This window comes from Ovis aries, chromosome 1 (assembly GCF_016772045.2).
Source record: "Ovis aries strain OAR_USU_Benz2616 breed Rambouillet chromosome 1, ARS-UI_Ramb_v3.0, whole genome shotgun sequence".
Lineage (NCBI taxonomy): Eukaryota > Metazoa > Chordata > Mammalia > Artiodactyla > Bovidae > Ovis > Ovis aries.
This window is the reverse complement of record NC_056054.1, coordinates 141,037,773-141,053,794: the sequence shown is the minus strand read 5'-3', so window position 1 is coordinate 141,053,794 and position 16,022 is coordinate 141,037,773. Positions and strand designations below refer to the sequence as shown.

Genomic DNA, 16,022 nt, shown 5'->3' with positions numbered 1-16,022 from the left:
AGTTGGTGATGGACAGGGAGGCCTGGCATGCTGCGATTCACGGGGTCGAAAAGAGTTGGACACGACTGAGTGACTGAAGTGAACTGAACTCCTTGGAAGAAAAGTTATGACCAACCTAGACAACATATTAAAAAGCAGAGACATTACTTTGCCAACAAAGGTCCATCTAGTCAAGGCTATGGTTTTTCCAGTAGTCATGAATGAATGTGAGAGTTGGACTTAAAGAAAGCTGAGTTCCAAAGAATTAATGTTTTTGAACTGTGGTGTTGGAGAAGACTCTTGAGAGTGCCTTGGATTGCAAAGAGATCCAACCAGTCCATCTTAAAGGAGATCACATCTGGGTGTTCATTGGAGGGACTGATTTTGAAGCTGAAACTCCAATATTTTGGCCACCTGATGCGGAGAGCTGACTCATTTGAAAAGACTCTGATGCTGGGAAATATTGAGGGCAGGAGGAGAAAGGGACCACAGAGGATGAGATGGTTGGATGGCATTGCCGACTCGATGGACATGGGTTTGGGTGGACTCCGGGAGTTGCTGATGGACAGGGAGGCCTGGCGTGCTGTGGTTCATGGGGTTGCAAAGAGTTGGACAGGACTAACGACTGAACTGAATTGAACTGATTTATTCTCTAAGAATATGCTGCATTTATATCACACTTTTGTCAATGGCTTTTCTACACATATCTTAAAAAGCAAACTCTTTAAATAGATATAATTTTTATAGCTTCATGTAACACTCATATATTGAGAATTCCCAAAGGAATATGTGATTCCAAGGATTCTCTCCTATATTTCAAGCCTATATAGCCAACGATTTTCTGGACACTTCCACTTAGACAAATTTAATGTGCTTATATAAATTCATCAACTTTCTTTACTAGATGTAGTCTTGGAAGAAATCACCTTTCTGAATTGAGACTAGAAAATAAGGACCAGAAGGCAGGTGATTGACTATTCTCATTGAAAGCATTTTAATATATTTTTTATTGAAGGATATTTGCTTTAAATGTTGTGCTAGTTGTTCTGTATAATGAAGTGGATCAGCTATATGTGTGTCTGTGTATATATATATATGTATATATATATATGTATGTGTGTATATATATATATGTATCCCTTTCCTCTAGAGTCTTCCTCCCACTATCCCCCACCCCATGCTACACATCTAGGTCATCAGAAAGCACCAAACTGAGCTTCCTATGTCTCATAGCAGGCTCTTACTAGCTTCCCTTTTTACACATAATAGTGTATATATCAGTCCTAACCTCCCAATTCTTCCCACCCTCCTCTTTGCTTCTGTGCACACCTCCATCCTCTACATCTGCATCTCTATCTCTACACTAGAAATAGGTTCATCTCTACCATATTTTATTTTTTTCTTAGATTTCATGTATATGCATTAATATAATGTCTGCTCTTGCTCCTTCCACAATAATGTAGCATCAAATAAATCTCCTCTTCTTTTTATTCAAAGGATAAACTAAATTTCATGGCAAGAAGACAAATCTTCTACATTTTACATAGTACATTTAGTAATAAACTTTGGCAAAAAAGAAAATGTTCTAAATACTTCAATAATAAATTATACGGCATGATTCTTAATGAATGATGGGCAATGATGGAAACATTTTCTAATGTATGATGAGGTTGATTGTTTTCTCTCCTTGGGCTTATATAATTAAATTTAAAGCATCCCTGCAAGGTGAAGGGAATTATACTTTTAATTTTTTAATCTAATGTTGAGCATATTCAATTAAGGCTGCAAACACAGAGCCAATTCAGTACCTGCTATTTGGAGACCCACAATTACAGATCTTGAAGAAAAATTATGCTCTAGTTTAGAGGGAGATTTGTGTTAGGTATTGAGAGACACAGGGAAAGAATGACGTTTAAGCTGAGGAATTTAAATTCTTCACTCTCAATTTACCTGCTCCCAAAGACCCAAGATAAATAACTAAGTATGTTTTAAAGCACATATGGTAATTGATTGTTTCATTTAAATGAGACAAAATTTAAACTGATTTATACTTTCACTTTCAGATATGTCTGGTGTTATATTGCTTCAAACAGTCTAAGGGGAAAGGATACTTCATCCTGAACCATTTTCTCCCTGTACTTCTCAGTTATAGCAAATGGTACATCTTAGTGGTCAGACCTTATGACTTGATTTAGTGATACTCTGCCCTTGCCTTTAACTAGTTTTTTACAAGCTCACATACTTGTGGTCACTGTATTTCTTCCCCTGAGACTTGACTTCCACATAGCAAATACTTGTGAACTAAGTTCTATTTCCTTAAAGTTTATTCATACCAATGCATATTCTTTTATCTTTATTTTTCTGAAGCCAATACAAGCAAATCAGCATCAGTGGACCCAAACATTATAAAAGGGCCTAACCTGCTGTGACAAAGGTTTTATGCTGATCTTTGTAGTTTTCATTGGTACATTCCTATTTTAACAGTGGATTATAATGAAAACCAAAGTATGTTTGATATTTATCTATTACACTTGAGACTCAAGACCAGTTCTTTTTACTTCATTTCAGCTTACACATAAATAAGAATAGAAATTCATTTTAAGAAGAATCCAAATAGTAGATTTTTTGAAGTATCTTAAAAAAAATATCACCTATTTTTTAAAAATCACCATGGCGTTGTAATTATTGAAGAATTAATTATGAAAAGAAAGAACCGAAACCTTTGCTATAGGGAGCTGGAAGGATAGATGAGGAACAAGGGTGTAGAGAAAGTTAGAAATAAGGTTTCTTTTTATGTCATTGTGATTTTGTGAACTCTACAATGCAATACCTATTTTAAATAAACTGAATGCCTTATGGTGGTGGCATTATTTAGTGTCAAAAGGGCTAGAAAGGAATGCTACAAATGAACTTACTTGCAAAACAGAGACAGACTATAGACTTAGAGAACGAACTTAGAGTGGCCAAGGGGGAAGGACTGGGGAAAGGGATAGTTCAGGAGTCTGGGATCGATTTGTGCACACTGCTGTTCCTATACTTAGAATGGGTAACCAACAAAGACCCACTGTATAGCACAGGGAACTCTGCTCAATACCACATGGTAACCTGGAGAGGAGAAGAGTTTGGGGAAGAATGGATACATGTATTTGTATGGCTGAGTCCCTTTGCTGTCCATCTGAAACTGTCACAACACTTTTGATCACCTACACTATTAAATAAAAAGTTAATAAAGTAATAAAACAATAAAAATAAAAAGTATTGATAGGTGTTCACTCAGTGGTCCAATCTGTGTGACCTAGGCAGGGGGTTGTCTATTTTAATGAAGACTGAGAATGTTGTACAAATTGCACAGATTTCATGAAACAAAGATAATGACAGAACAGGAGATTCTCCAGATGTACAGGCTGAGGAAATATTTCAAAAGGGAAGACATAACAAAAGGAAGCAGATGATTCTGATGGATGTTTTCAAAAAAGCTGTCACATAACAGCTCTCCTTTGGTTTCTGCAGATGCTGTTGGAACTAATCCTGATGATGAGTGATTGTACTTCACATTCTCTGCAGATCAACAGGGATTCTCTGGTAAATAAAGATTCTTTCCATGTTTTTCTTTTTTTTTTTCTTTTCATTGAGTACAATGCTTTTTGCCATTTTTAAGAGAGGGAAAAAAAAAAGTAATTGCCAATTCAGCTATACAGTAAAGAAATTTCAATGCGGTTTTTTCTTTTTGGTTTATTAAATACTTAGGATTTATGTTTGTTCATCTTTAGTTGAAGCCTGGTATTTTAAGATATGTAAAATTATAGACATTTAATATATTCTCCAATTGACTTTCATATATTTTTTTAGATAATAAAATTTGTTTGGAAAAAAATTCATAATCTTTTAGACTACTTATTATTTATATATATGTATTATGCAAATATATTAAAAACCATAATATCTTCTTTATTCTTTATTTTTATGCCCTTCAGAATTTAAGCCATCAAATCATGGAAATATTAAACTAGAGCAAGACCAATCCTAGACACTTGGAGTAGTATTTGAATGCAACCTAGCACCATACTCAAATATATTCAATTCTCATTTAGATTTATAAAGAACATTAGAGAATGTCAACTTGGAAATTACTCACTTTTCAAATGAGGAAATTTAATGTGATCAAAATCTAATAATTATTTCAACATCTACAGAACTAACCAGTAAGCTGAGCAGCAGGATGAGATAAATTTAATGTTTTTATAAAAATTACTTCAATATTTTGGAACCAATATTTTAACATGGTAGATGGGACCTAAGTACAATACCTTACCCTGTCCTTACCCTTCATTTATGTTTAAATCCATCACTTGGTGTCAGACTGGAGTAATGAACTCTAAATTTATTGAAGTGTTTCCCATTGTTTCTGGCAATGGATTGTAGTAAGGGCATGCGTGGGCAAGGCAAAACTCTATTTCAGAAATTTTCAAGTTATAGCAAACAATTTTTCATTCTTTTTAAGAATGTACACAGCATTCATGTGAATCTGTGGACTAACCAGATTTTTTACAAATAAGGTTTTCAAAATATGTAACGAGTTAAGATTGCCAAATAATTCTAACTGAGATGTTAACAGTATTCTTTCAGCTCTAAAAATACTACCAAATTTTTCAGTGTTTCAGTTTTAGTTTTTCCTCGTGGTAGCTAGATGAGATTTTAATTTTAGAAACAACCCTACCAAATTCTATTTCTCATTTAATGGGCATATCAGGTCTTTATTTATGCTTTCATGATGCAAAGAGTGGCCATTACTGCTATTACAATGACACCTCTTTCTTGGGGGTCCATGCCACAGGGCCATTAGAGATATTACAGTTTATGAGTCATAACATACTTGTGGTAATTAAACTCTTCTTCAACTGTGTTCCACATGTATCTTGTTCTGTGTCAGGAAAAACATCAAGAAGAAATTCTACAAAGCCAATGCCATCCACAATATAAGACTAATCTAACTAAAACATACACATTTTTATCCTAAGGAAATAGCTTTCCACTATATGAGTGATTATTACAATAAAATTTCTATTGTTATGGCCATATCCTTACACTAATAAGTATGCTATTGAATTTATAAATATTAATAAATTGATAGATTTAATGTCTAAAAAGTGAATTCATACATACAACTTTACTGTCGAAGTATGTTTGAGAAAGTAATCCAGTTATAAGTAAACTTACCATGAATTTCTCTCAGAATAAGAACTTTCTATTGATTTTATCCTAGTGAACCTAAGAAATAGAAATTAATAATTACCAATCAAAAATCTATAACATATATCTCTACTACATTTGAAGAAAGTGAATGATGATATAATTTGATAGTCTTAGATACAATTTTTAATCAGAATATACAATTTGGAGGCATTTACAATAATCCTCTCTAAAAAAAAAAAACAGATTACTCAGTTATAACATTGTTCCATTAAAAATTACACACACTCATACACACATACATTCAGTTTCAAATAGTTTCACATACCCTCACACAATAAAACCTACCCCCATACAAGAAAACCTGGTTTGATATAAAATTATTAAGGATCAAATTTCTAAAAGAGCTTTAGAATTTTTAAATTGCAAAAGTCTGAATCTTGTGGGGATAAAGCAGGCTTGGCAGATGGATGGAAAGAGAAGAACAACACACAAAGCCAAAAGAAATGCCTGGAATGTGATTGATATTTGGACTTTGTGCAAACACATAGGGTGATGCCTGCAGAGGAGGCTACAGAAGGGGAGAGTATAATAACACATCAGATTTTGCTGTTTTAGAATTTTTAAACAGCAATTTTATAACAATGTGAAATCATCGTAAATTTAGATTACAGTTAGGTCGAGATAGTTCATTCTAAGTGTTCTCAGATATTTCTCTTGCCCTTTTCACCTTAAGCGGTCCTTCGCTCTGAATGGGTTGGGTTTATAAGCTATGCAATGCTTCTTCCATGACATTAGTAGCCTCTAAACTCATGTGAAATGTATATGCTTAAGTCCTTCCCAAAATGAATCACATCTTTTTTTTTTTTTTTTGAGCTGTGGCCAATTTAAAATATTCAGTACAAAATGAAAACTAAAAATGTTTCAGCTGGCTTACTGATGCAGAAGAGAAAGACATGAAAGGATATACAGCTTGACATTATGGACATTATCCCATTATTTAAGCAGCCTTAATATCAGAAGAAAAGTAACAAAACTGAAAGTTGAATACATGTCACCAAGTTGCAGAGAGTTTTAATCATAACTGAAGTGAAGAAAACCAGTATTTCTCTCTTATAACAAAAATAAAAGTCTTCATTCTAACAAGCAAAGTTTTCAAAGATCTTATCGAAACTGTTCTTAATTGTGGGACAGCTTATTGTATAAGTAGACTTACAATAAATAAGTAGACTTAGAATAAATCAGGTGAAGTCAAATAGCCTTGAAAAGCTAAAATATTTAAATGAGTACTTTCTTTTTCCCCTTTTGTTTATTTCATATAATTCTTTGAAACTTGTTTGTTATTTCCTGATTCTTTCTCTTCGTAGTGTTTTATTGCACAGGAATTGAAGACTGAGGTATATACTGTAGTATCACTTTTGGTAGGATAGTCTACATTGGGCTTCCCTGGTGGTTCAATGATAAAGAATCCATTTACCAATGCAGGAGACGTGGGTTGGATCCTTGGGTCAGAAAGATAGCCTGGAGAAGGAAATGGAAAGCCACTCCAGTGTTCTTGCCTGGGATACACCATGGACAGATACTGGTGGGTTATAGTCCATGGGGTCACAAAAGAGTCAGGCACCACTTAGTGACTAAGTACACACAGCATATATTAAGACACCCAACATATATAAAGGATCAAAAACAATAGAAATTTATTTCCTATGCCTTTAACAGTTCAATGAAGGGGCTACTTTTCAGCTGACAGCTCTCCTCTTGTGATAATTCAAGGAGCCACACTCTTCATTTTGTATTTCTGCCCAAACAAAACCTGATGTAATGACAAGGAGGAAGAAAATGATTGTACTTGAACATCAAAAAACCAAACAGATAAAAGCAAAAAAACCTAAATGGAAGTAAATCTTGGGTTGGGACTTGAGTAGTAGATGGTATTTCAGCAGAAAGAAACCCAAGGAGATGACATCCCAGAAAACACTATGAACAAAGAGAAAAAGAAAAGGACATTCTGGAAATGATGACTGTCTTGGGTTGCCACTAATTCAGGATGCATGAGGAGAATCAAATGAAGGTCAAGTAGGGAAAAAGTTGTAAGTGTCAGAATATGGATGACCTTAATATGTATGGATGTGAGAGTTGGACTATGAAGAAAGCTGAGCACCAAAGAATTGATGCTTTTGAACTGTGGTGTTGGAGAAGACTCTTGAGAGTCCCTTGGACTGCAAGGAGATCCAACCAGTCCATCCTAAAGGAGATCAGTCCTGGGTGTTCTTTGGAAGGACTGATGCTAAAGCTGAAACTCCAGTACTTTGGGCACCTCATGCGAAGAGTTGACTCATTGGAAAAGACTGTGATGTTGGGAGGGATTGTGGGCAGGAGGAGAAGGGGACGACAGAGGATGAGATGGCTGGATGGCATCACCGACTTGATGGATGTGAGTTTGAGTGAACTCCGGGAGTTGGTAATGGACAGGGAGGCCTGGCATGCTGCGATTCATGAGGTTGCAAAGAGTTGGACACGACCGAGCGACTGAACTGAACTGAATGTTCTGCCGAGCTTTTGGTATTCACATATGCACATGCACACATACACACACACACACACACACACACACACACACACACACATTACTGGAAGGAAAATAACTTTCTAATTGAATGAAGAAAAGAGAGATGGGAGAGAAGTCAGTTAGATCGCTACTGTGAAATCAGGAATTTATTAAGCTCCTGAATAAAACATTGGCTACAGTAAAGAAAATGAGTGGATTTATTTGAGGAAAAATAATTGAGAGGTAGAAATACCAGGTCATAATAGGAAAATTATTTTCAGAAATAAATGAAGAGAGGAAATTGAGGGAGTGGCTTCTGGTCTATTTGCCAGAGGGTAGTGACACTATTAAAATGAAGGTAGAAAATGAAGACCGTGGAGCTGACTGAGGGAAAGAAGACCACAGGTTCAGTTTAAGACATTTTAGGTTTCCTGTATGAGCAAGACATGTCTCTTACACTCAGATAAACAGCTAAGGGTGTAAGTTTGAGCCAGGGTTAGAGACAAATAGATCTCCTGGGGACTATTTGGGAAGTGTGAGTAAAGTCAGTTAGGAAACGACTATCAAATAGAACATCAATCAATTTTAAATCACCTAGGAAAGCAGTTCCACTGAGGAAGCATGACCTTCACATACCAGTTGTAATTTTTTTTTTTATTAACTCAGTGATAGATGAGAAAAAATCAACAGACTTGTTAGAATAAGGTTTTTCAAATATGTCCTACTATTGGGGGGGACAAGCTTAAAGTAGGGTTTTCTTTTCTTTTTTATGTATTCATTTTCTTTTTAAATGATGACAAGTGGATCATTGTCAACAGTTTCCCTTAAATATTGAAGAAATACTTGGAACCTTAGTGAGTAAATGCTCGTGAATCAAATAGGGTCAGGTGTCCACTACTGAGCCAGTCACTGGCAATCGGATGAGGTTACCCTTTGGATCATGATTCTCTTCCTGGGGGAAGACTATAATTTACCTCATCAAGATATCTAGCTATATGTATGTGTTTGGGGTGGGATAGTTTTTACCAAATAATAATCATATTAAAATAATCAGGATGCTCTTCTTGAAAAAAGGAAAAAGAAGAGTGGATATTTTGAAGGCAAACATAGCAATTTACTGTGTGTGCACTCTGTCAGTTAGTTGTGTCTGACTTTTTGTGACTCTGTGGACTGTAGCCCTCCAGACTCCTCTGTCCATGGAATTTTCCAGGCAATACTAGAAAGTGTTGCCATTTCCTACTCCAGGAGATCTTCCAGACCCAGGGATCAAACCTGAGTCTTCTGCATCTCCTGCATTGACAGGAGGATTCTTGACCACTCTGCCATCTGGGAAGCCCCATATTATTCATTATATCACGATTATCTGGTTAAGTGAATAAATAACAACAATAAGTTTGCATTTTAGTCCTTATTATTGAATATTCCATAATGCGTTATTTCCTTTTACTCAAACAAATAGATTTCATAAAAGGATGTTTTTCCCTAAGCATACCACTTTAGATTGGCAAGAATCACCATTACAAAACATATACATATAAGAAGTATAGAAAACTGAACTGAATATAACATCAAGGTATATATTGGAAGATGTTTGAATGAATTTTATGATGTATTTTTAATATTTTAAGATTGTAAGTCCACCAGGCAGGAATGCTTATTGTGTTCACTGGTGAATATCTAGTGTTTAAACCAATACCTGACATACCGTAGGCTTGCAGTAAATATCTGTATGATGAATAAATGAAGAAAATATTTATATCAACTTAGTTGTGGTTTTTATATTTCTCTGATAAAAGAAAATTTTCTTTAAATTTGTTATATTTGATTATTTGGTATTTAATATGCCCTGATTTTAACTATGCCCTTTTGCAATATTCTGTCTAAATTTAATTGTATGTGGCTTCATTTGCCCTTCAATTTCATCCAAAATTCTGGGTTTAGTCAGGTTGACTGGTTTCCCTTCTTGGTTTTCAAATATCCTGGTACAATTTGTTTTGAATGGGCAGAACCATATTCTTTTTGATATCCAACTTCCTTGAATTGCACTTGCTAAAAGAATCCCAAGGATTCATTGTACTAGTTTTCAAGCTTGATACAATTAGCTTCCTAAAGTCAATTTTCTTAATCTTGCTGGCATTTCCATTCCCTTCCCTTAGGGAAAGGAATTCAATTTCATCTACTCGTGATTGTTTCCTCAAGGTTCCCTTTTACTATTAGAAATCCATCTAATTTTTCCCTATGAGCATGTATCAGATCTGATACCTGCCTTGGGAAATGTTACGTTTTTCACAGAGGACCATGCTGTGAGATCCCATTGCTTCCCAACTTCTCTGTCATCAGTATTCTCATTTTGATATGTGCCTATCAACCCTTATCTGTATTTAAAATTTATTTAAGTTGACTAGAAACCTTATTAATCTACTGTCTCTTAGTTTAGTGATTTACATCAGTGATTTACACCAGGGCTTCCCTGGTGGCTCAGACGGTAAAGAATCTGCCTGCAATGCAAAAGACCCAGATTTGATCCCTGGGTCAGGAAGATCTCCTGAAGAAGGAAATGGCTACCCACTTCCGTATTCTTGCCTGGAGAATTCCAAGGATAGAGGAGCCTGGCAGGCTATAGTCCATGGGGTCACAAAGAGCCAGACACAACTGAGTGACCTACACTTTCACTTTTTCCCTTTTTATAGTAAATTTAGAATATAGTTATTTCATATGCTCTTTATGTATTAACTTTAATCCAATTATTCATCCCAAATAATCCCATTACTGCATGTTTACTCCAGATTTATCAATGCATTAATTTCACAAATAATTATAGAATCCTTTCTCTTTCCTAAGCCAGTCCTCCAATTCCAAGTATTATCTTACTAGTTGTCAGGTATTTTAACAGCATCTTAACTCCAAACACTCCTGATTCATTATATCATGGAAATTTACATTAGAGCATTTTTCATAATTTTATGATTATTTCCTCACAATGGAATATGGTACTATAATAGATAGATATTGTAAATCTGTTGTGTGATAGTCATCAAAACACATAAACATCACAATTCACAGTAAACATTCCTTAAAAATAAATACACAAAAGACAGTGAGCAAATAATGGTACAAAAATTTCAATTTATTTGTATTAGAAAAAAACAAGTGATAAAAGATTTGGTATGAGCCTAGAGAGGAGTTAAATGAAGAGCTAAATCTACTTAACAGATTAAACAAGAAGCTATTAGATGACTAAGATAAGAAAATATCATTTTATAAAAAACTTAAAAGCACCTCAAATGAGTTTTCATTAATTCTTTTTATTTCTTCAGCTAGTATTTTTAGAGTGTTACTGCGTGTGAGTTCGTAGAACACAGAGATAAATAACATGCAGTCTTGCCAAGAAGGAGATTACAGTCTTGGAATAAGAGAGAGTTTATATTAAAAGATTTTATTTTCTTTTATTGCACATCTATGATAAAAATCATAATGAGTACAATGGAAACACAAAGAAAGTCTGCTAGCGGGGTCAGTTATCCTTAGGAATCTGAGGAAATTATTCAAGGATAAGAATATCTATTTACACATAAGTCACTTCGAGTAAGACTGTGCTTTCTGCACAAAGGTCAGGCACTCCATTGTTGTATAACACATCTCAAACTTCGAGCGTGAGCATAGAAAGTTAGAGAGATAACCATAGGCTACACAGAGTATTTTCATTGGAAGTTCAGTCACTTAAGCATAGAAATCTTTGGTTCTTTATATTGGGATACTCATGCAAATCACGAAGGCACAGAGCTGAGGATGGTTAGCATTTTACTGGGTCTTCAGACTACTGAAGGGTGAAAGGTGGATATAAGGTGAGGTGTTTGCAGTTAGAAAGCCACTAGGTTGCTATCTCTGCCAACTTGAAGGGCTAGAGACTATAGCATAGATTAGCAGTATGTTCATGGTGGGAAAAATTCAAATGATAATTTCCATTGGGAATAATTTTTATGTGTATCACACTTCTCAAGATTTTTTTTTCAGCTACTCCAATGTGTCCCAGTGTTTTATTAGGGATCTTCAAGTTAACTTCAATGAAATGTTTTACTTGCTCTTAACAGTGCATATTAAGTTTCTTAAAAGAAGAATTATGATGACTCTTATTTGCTCTGATAAATTTTTTTGAAAAGTATGTTTGACGTTTATGGAAGGTCACAAGAGGAAACCATCTTATGATAGCCACATTCATACAAACACACTTTAGTATTTCTCAAAATAAACATGAATTCTAGGTGATCTTAGATTCCATACTATATTTTAGCTATATTCCCATCTCACTCTGCTGCTGCTGCTACTGCTGCTAAGTCATTTCAGTCGTGTCTGACTCTGTGCGACTCCAGAGACGGCTGCCCACCAGGTTCCCCCGTCCCTGGGATTCTCCAGGCAAGAACACTGGAGTGGGTTGCCATTTCCTTCTCCAATGCATGAAAGTGAAAAGTGAAAGTGAAGTCGCTCAGTAGTGTTCCACTCTTCACGACCCCATGGACTCCAGCCTACCAGGCTCCTCCATCCGTGGAATTTTCCAGGCAAGAATACTGGAGTCGTGTGCCATTGTCTTCTCCACCATCTCACTCTAACCCTGTTCAAAGCAAACCTTCTCAAAAGAGTTATCAACACTTGCTGTCTCTCCTTTCTCAGAAACTATTCACTCTTCAGACTAGATCAGTCAGATGGTCACCCCCAAGCATGGCCTGTAACATACCATTTAGCCTACTCTTGCCAAGGTTGCTTACAATCCCCAGGATGCTTACGCCAAGGAACATGTCTATGCCCTCATCTGCCTAGACCTTCCAGCAGCATTTGACAAGATTTGCCACTCTTCCTTCTCAAAACACATTTTCTTCTTGGCTTTACTGACATTACATTGGTCGTAAATGTTAGAGGCTCAGTTGTTTCTGACTCTTTGCAACCCCATAGACTGTAGCCCACCAGACTGTAGTCCACTGTCCTTGGGATTCTCCAGGCAAGAATACTGGAATGAGTAGCCATTCTGTTCTCCAGGGGACCTTCCCATCCCAGGGACTGGACATGGGTATCCTGCATTGCAGGTGGATTCTTTATTGTCTGAGCCACCAGGGAAGCCCAAACTGGTTATAGCACCCATCTTAATAATTGGAATAGTAGATATATATTTCTCTTTTAACCTCAGTTCTAATTTTCTTTTTCCATTTCCATTTGTAACTAAGCTTTGTTTGTGAGGCATCTTAAATCATTGTGGAAAAAAAGAATGTATATAATTAACATAAAAGTTAAATATGTAAGCAATAATACTGGCTACCTTATGGTTACAGGATGCCATAAAGGAATAAAAGAAATTATAATCACAGTTATAGTCAAGTAAGGGTTGCATGTCTAAATATGTTGTCTAAGAATATATGAACTGTCAACACTGTCAAATAAAGAGCATTTGTGTTTATGTACAGACTACTTAAAGATGCACATAATTCTTATAAAATAAGAAACTAGAGCCATGAGGGTAACAATAAAAATAAGACTGGAGAAAGCCTAAGAAACTATCCTCAGCTGAATTCTCTTTCAAGTAAAGTGAGTCAATTTTCTTAGGGAAAGGCCCTCATTAACCTTGAGATACAGTAGCAGCTGCTATAAAACATTCCTAACCAGAGTACATGGAAGAGCTTATCACTGTGGGCCTGTGATGTAATCACAGAAACATTGAATGTGAACCAGAGCAGGTGGATTAAAAATTATGGTGTTACACCTTGGCTGTCTGGGGGATGATTAGGTTAGGTCTCCAAAGGCAAAGACGACACAATGCGTACATCATTATTCAAATAAATATCTTGCTTTGGAATACATTTCACAGGGAGGTTATAATATAAACCAAATAGTCAGTGATTGAGAATTAGCAAATAGAAAATTTTACCAATAGATATTTCTAAATAAAGGTGAATCCTACGGATTTTCTAAAAGAGTAGAAGTGCAATGCTAACAACTTTTATTATGGTATTTTATTTTTTCTGAGAATATTAGTTATGTTCAAGTCTGAAAGGTCACTGAAATTCTTAGTTGAGAAAAATATCTCATAGAAATCAGAGGCATTGTCATGGAGTTTGGACAGCAAATATCTTTTCCTTGGATGGTTTTACTAAGATTAAAAATTATCCTGAAGATAATAAAATTGCTGCTTGTTAAATAAATACAGAATAACATTTTTCAATTAAATAAAGAACAATTTAAGGGAAACATTATAATTAGGCAATGGCTAACCTTCTGTTTAATTAAAATGTAACGATGTGTGATATGCATCAAAATTTCAGTTTTAAGTTGTATTCATGGCTTTCATCTTAGCAATTCTATCTGTATTTAGTCCAATGAAAATAATTAGAAATATTCACAAAGAATTACAGAAAGGACACAAATTGAACTACCTGGCTCTCTGTGCTCCCCGGGTAGAGCCTGAGAAAAGGACTTGAGTTTGTATGGTAAAACCAAAATGTAGGAAAGAGGAAGAAGAGAGACTAAAGGATGGAGAAAAAGCTAGAAGGGTTTTTGTCAAGGTCATCAACTGGGACTTCCTTACATCTGGGTCTTCTCAAGAGCCTGCAGAATGTCTGAGAGCTCTTCTCACAAGGATTAGCTGGGAGAAGCATTCATCCATGAGAGCTCCTCTCTGTTTGGTTGAAGGCTACTCTACAGGCATTGTCTCTGTTTTCCATCCCCCTACAATATATACGGGTTGTGCCAATTTCTGGGCATCCTTGGCCTCATAGTGAGAAAAAAACATCAGCTTTAGGAGAAATATTATCAGCCTAGAGGGAATTGAAGCCCAAACAGAACTGTTTGCTACAGTTGTTGCTGAAATCAATGGTGAGACTGATCATATCCCCATTGTGGTGGGATATCAGAGGTCTCTGAGACCATTATTATGGTGGTTACTTTAAAATAATGTTCAAAAACTCCCCTGGTGGCTCAGACAGTAAAAAATCCACCTGCAATGCAGGAGACTTAGGTTCGATCCCTATGTCAGGAAGATCCCCTGGAGAAGAGAATGACTACCCATTCCAGTATTCTTGCCTGGAGAATTTCATGGACAGAGGAGCCTGGCAGGCTACAGTTCATGGGGTCGCAAAGAATCAGACACGACTGAGCAACTAATACTTTCACTTCAAACCTGGGAGATGCTAAATAAATCAAATGCACACAAAAATCGACGTTGGTTATAGTGGATAGCCTATAAGCAAAATATTTGGCAGTCACTTAAATATATGTTAGGAGAATATTTAACGCTTTAGGAAATCATTCATAATATCAAGTGAACAAAATGTGTAATGAAAGATAGTTGAAGGTCTTAGCCATCTGTGTATACACACAAAATATCTTGAACATATATGTTTGCATATCAACAATGCTTATTTTTGGGTAATAGGATTATAGGTTATCTTCATTTTCTCTTTGATACTTTTTTCTTCATTTTTTCTTTGATGCTTTTTTCTTCATTTTCTATTTGACAATATTTTTGAAGTGTTTTACAAAAAACATATACTGTTCTAATAATGAAAGAATCAATGCAAAAAAAAATTTAAAACAAAGAAAAAGATTCTCATTAGAATTTATTCTATATTCCCACCATCCAGAAGTCTATCCAGGTTGTGTAAACTATGGATTCATTGTAAAAATATTTTTCTCAACCAAATGTTCAAGTATACCTGAAAGGCCCATTAAAAATTCGACCCTTTGATTTGGTGTTATAGACTCAGCTCAACCCCCACCATCTCTCACTGATAACCCTACAAAGCAATACTGTGTGCTTGAAGACCTTCAGAAGCTTTCATGCAGATTGAGTATATTCACTACTTTAAATTATTTCTCCTTGATATAGCCAGTGAAAATAGAAAAGCCAGAAATAAAAAATTGTTGAGGAAAATTAAGTAGTCATTCAGCACATTTCATATGGGAAAAAAATAAGCTTACAGAATGATTTATTTCCCAAGAAAGGAGCAGCGTCCTGTAAAGGAAAGCTGTAAAGGAAACTTTATGGCTACAGATACTCTGTAAACACTCAACACACACTAGAAACTAATTTCAGCTAACAACACTTGCCCAGAGTGTATGAGATCCTGTTTCCATTTCTGCTTCTTTCTTCAAAGGTCTCACATAATAAAGAACTAAGGGTCAAGAACATGTACAGTTTACCGGAATAGGTTATAATTAAGTTATGAAAATGGTGGAAAACCTAGGAGGTAGCCATAGTTAAGAGAGTGAGAACCACTGGCTTGGGAAGCAGATAACTTCCATCACAGCCGAAAGCAACAAA

General features: G+C 35.5%; 2 long non-coding RNA genes across 2 annotated transcripts in view; one reads left to right on the top strand and one right to left on the bottom strand.

Annotated features, from left to right (window-relative positions):
- LOC132659865 (uncharacterized) overlaps positions 1–16,022 on the bottom strand; it is a 293,826-nt gene that overhangs the window by 137,173 nt on the left and 140,631 nt on the right. The window lies entirely within an intron of this gene.
- Positions 2,975–16,022, top strand: part of LOC121816215 (uncharacterized) — a 56,931-nt gene continuing 43,883 nt past the window's right edge. Inside the window, exon 1 of the long non-coding RNA XR_006055690.2 lies at positions 2,975–3,561. This is a non-coding gene — a long non-coding RNA (uncharacterized LOC121816215). The remainder of the gene's footprint in view (positions 3,562–16,022) is intronic.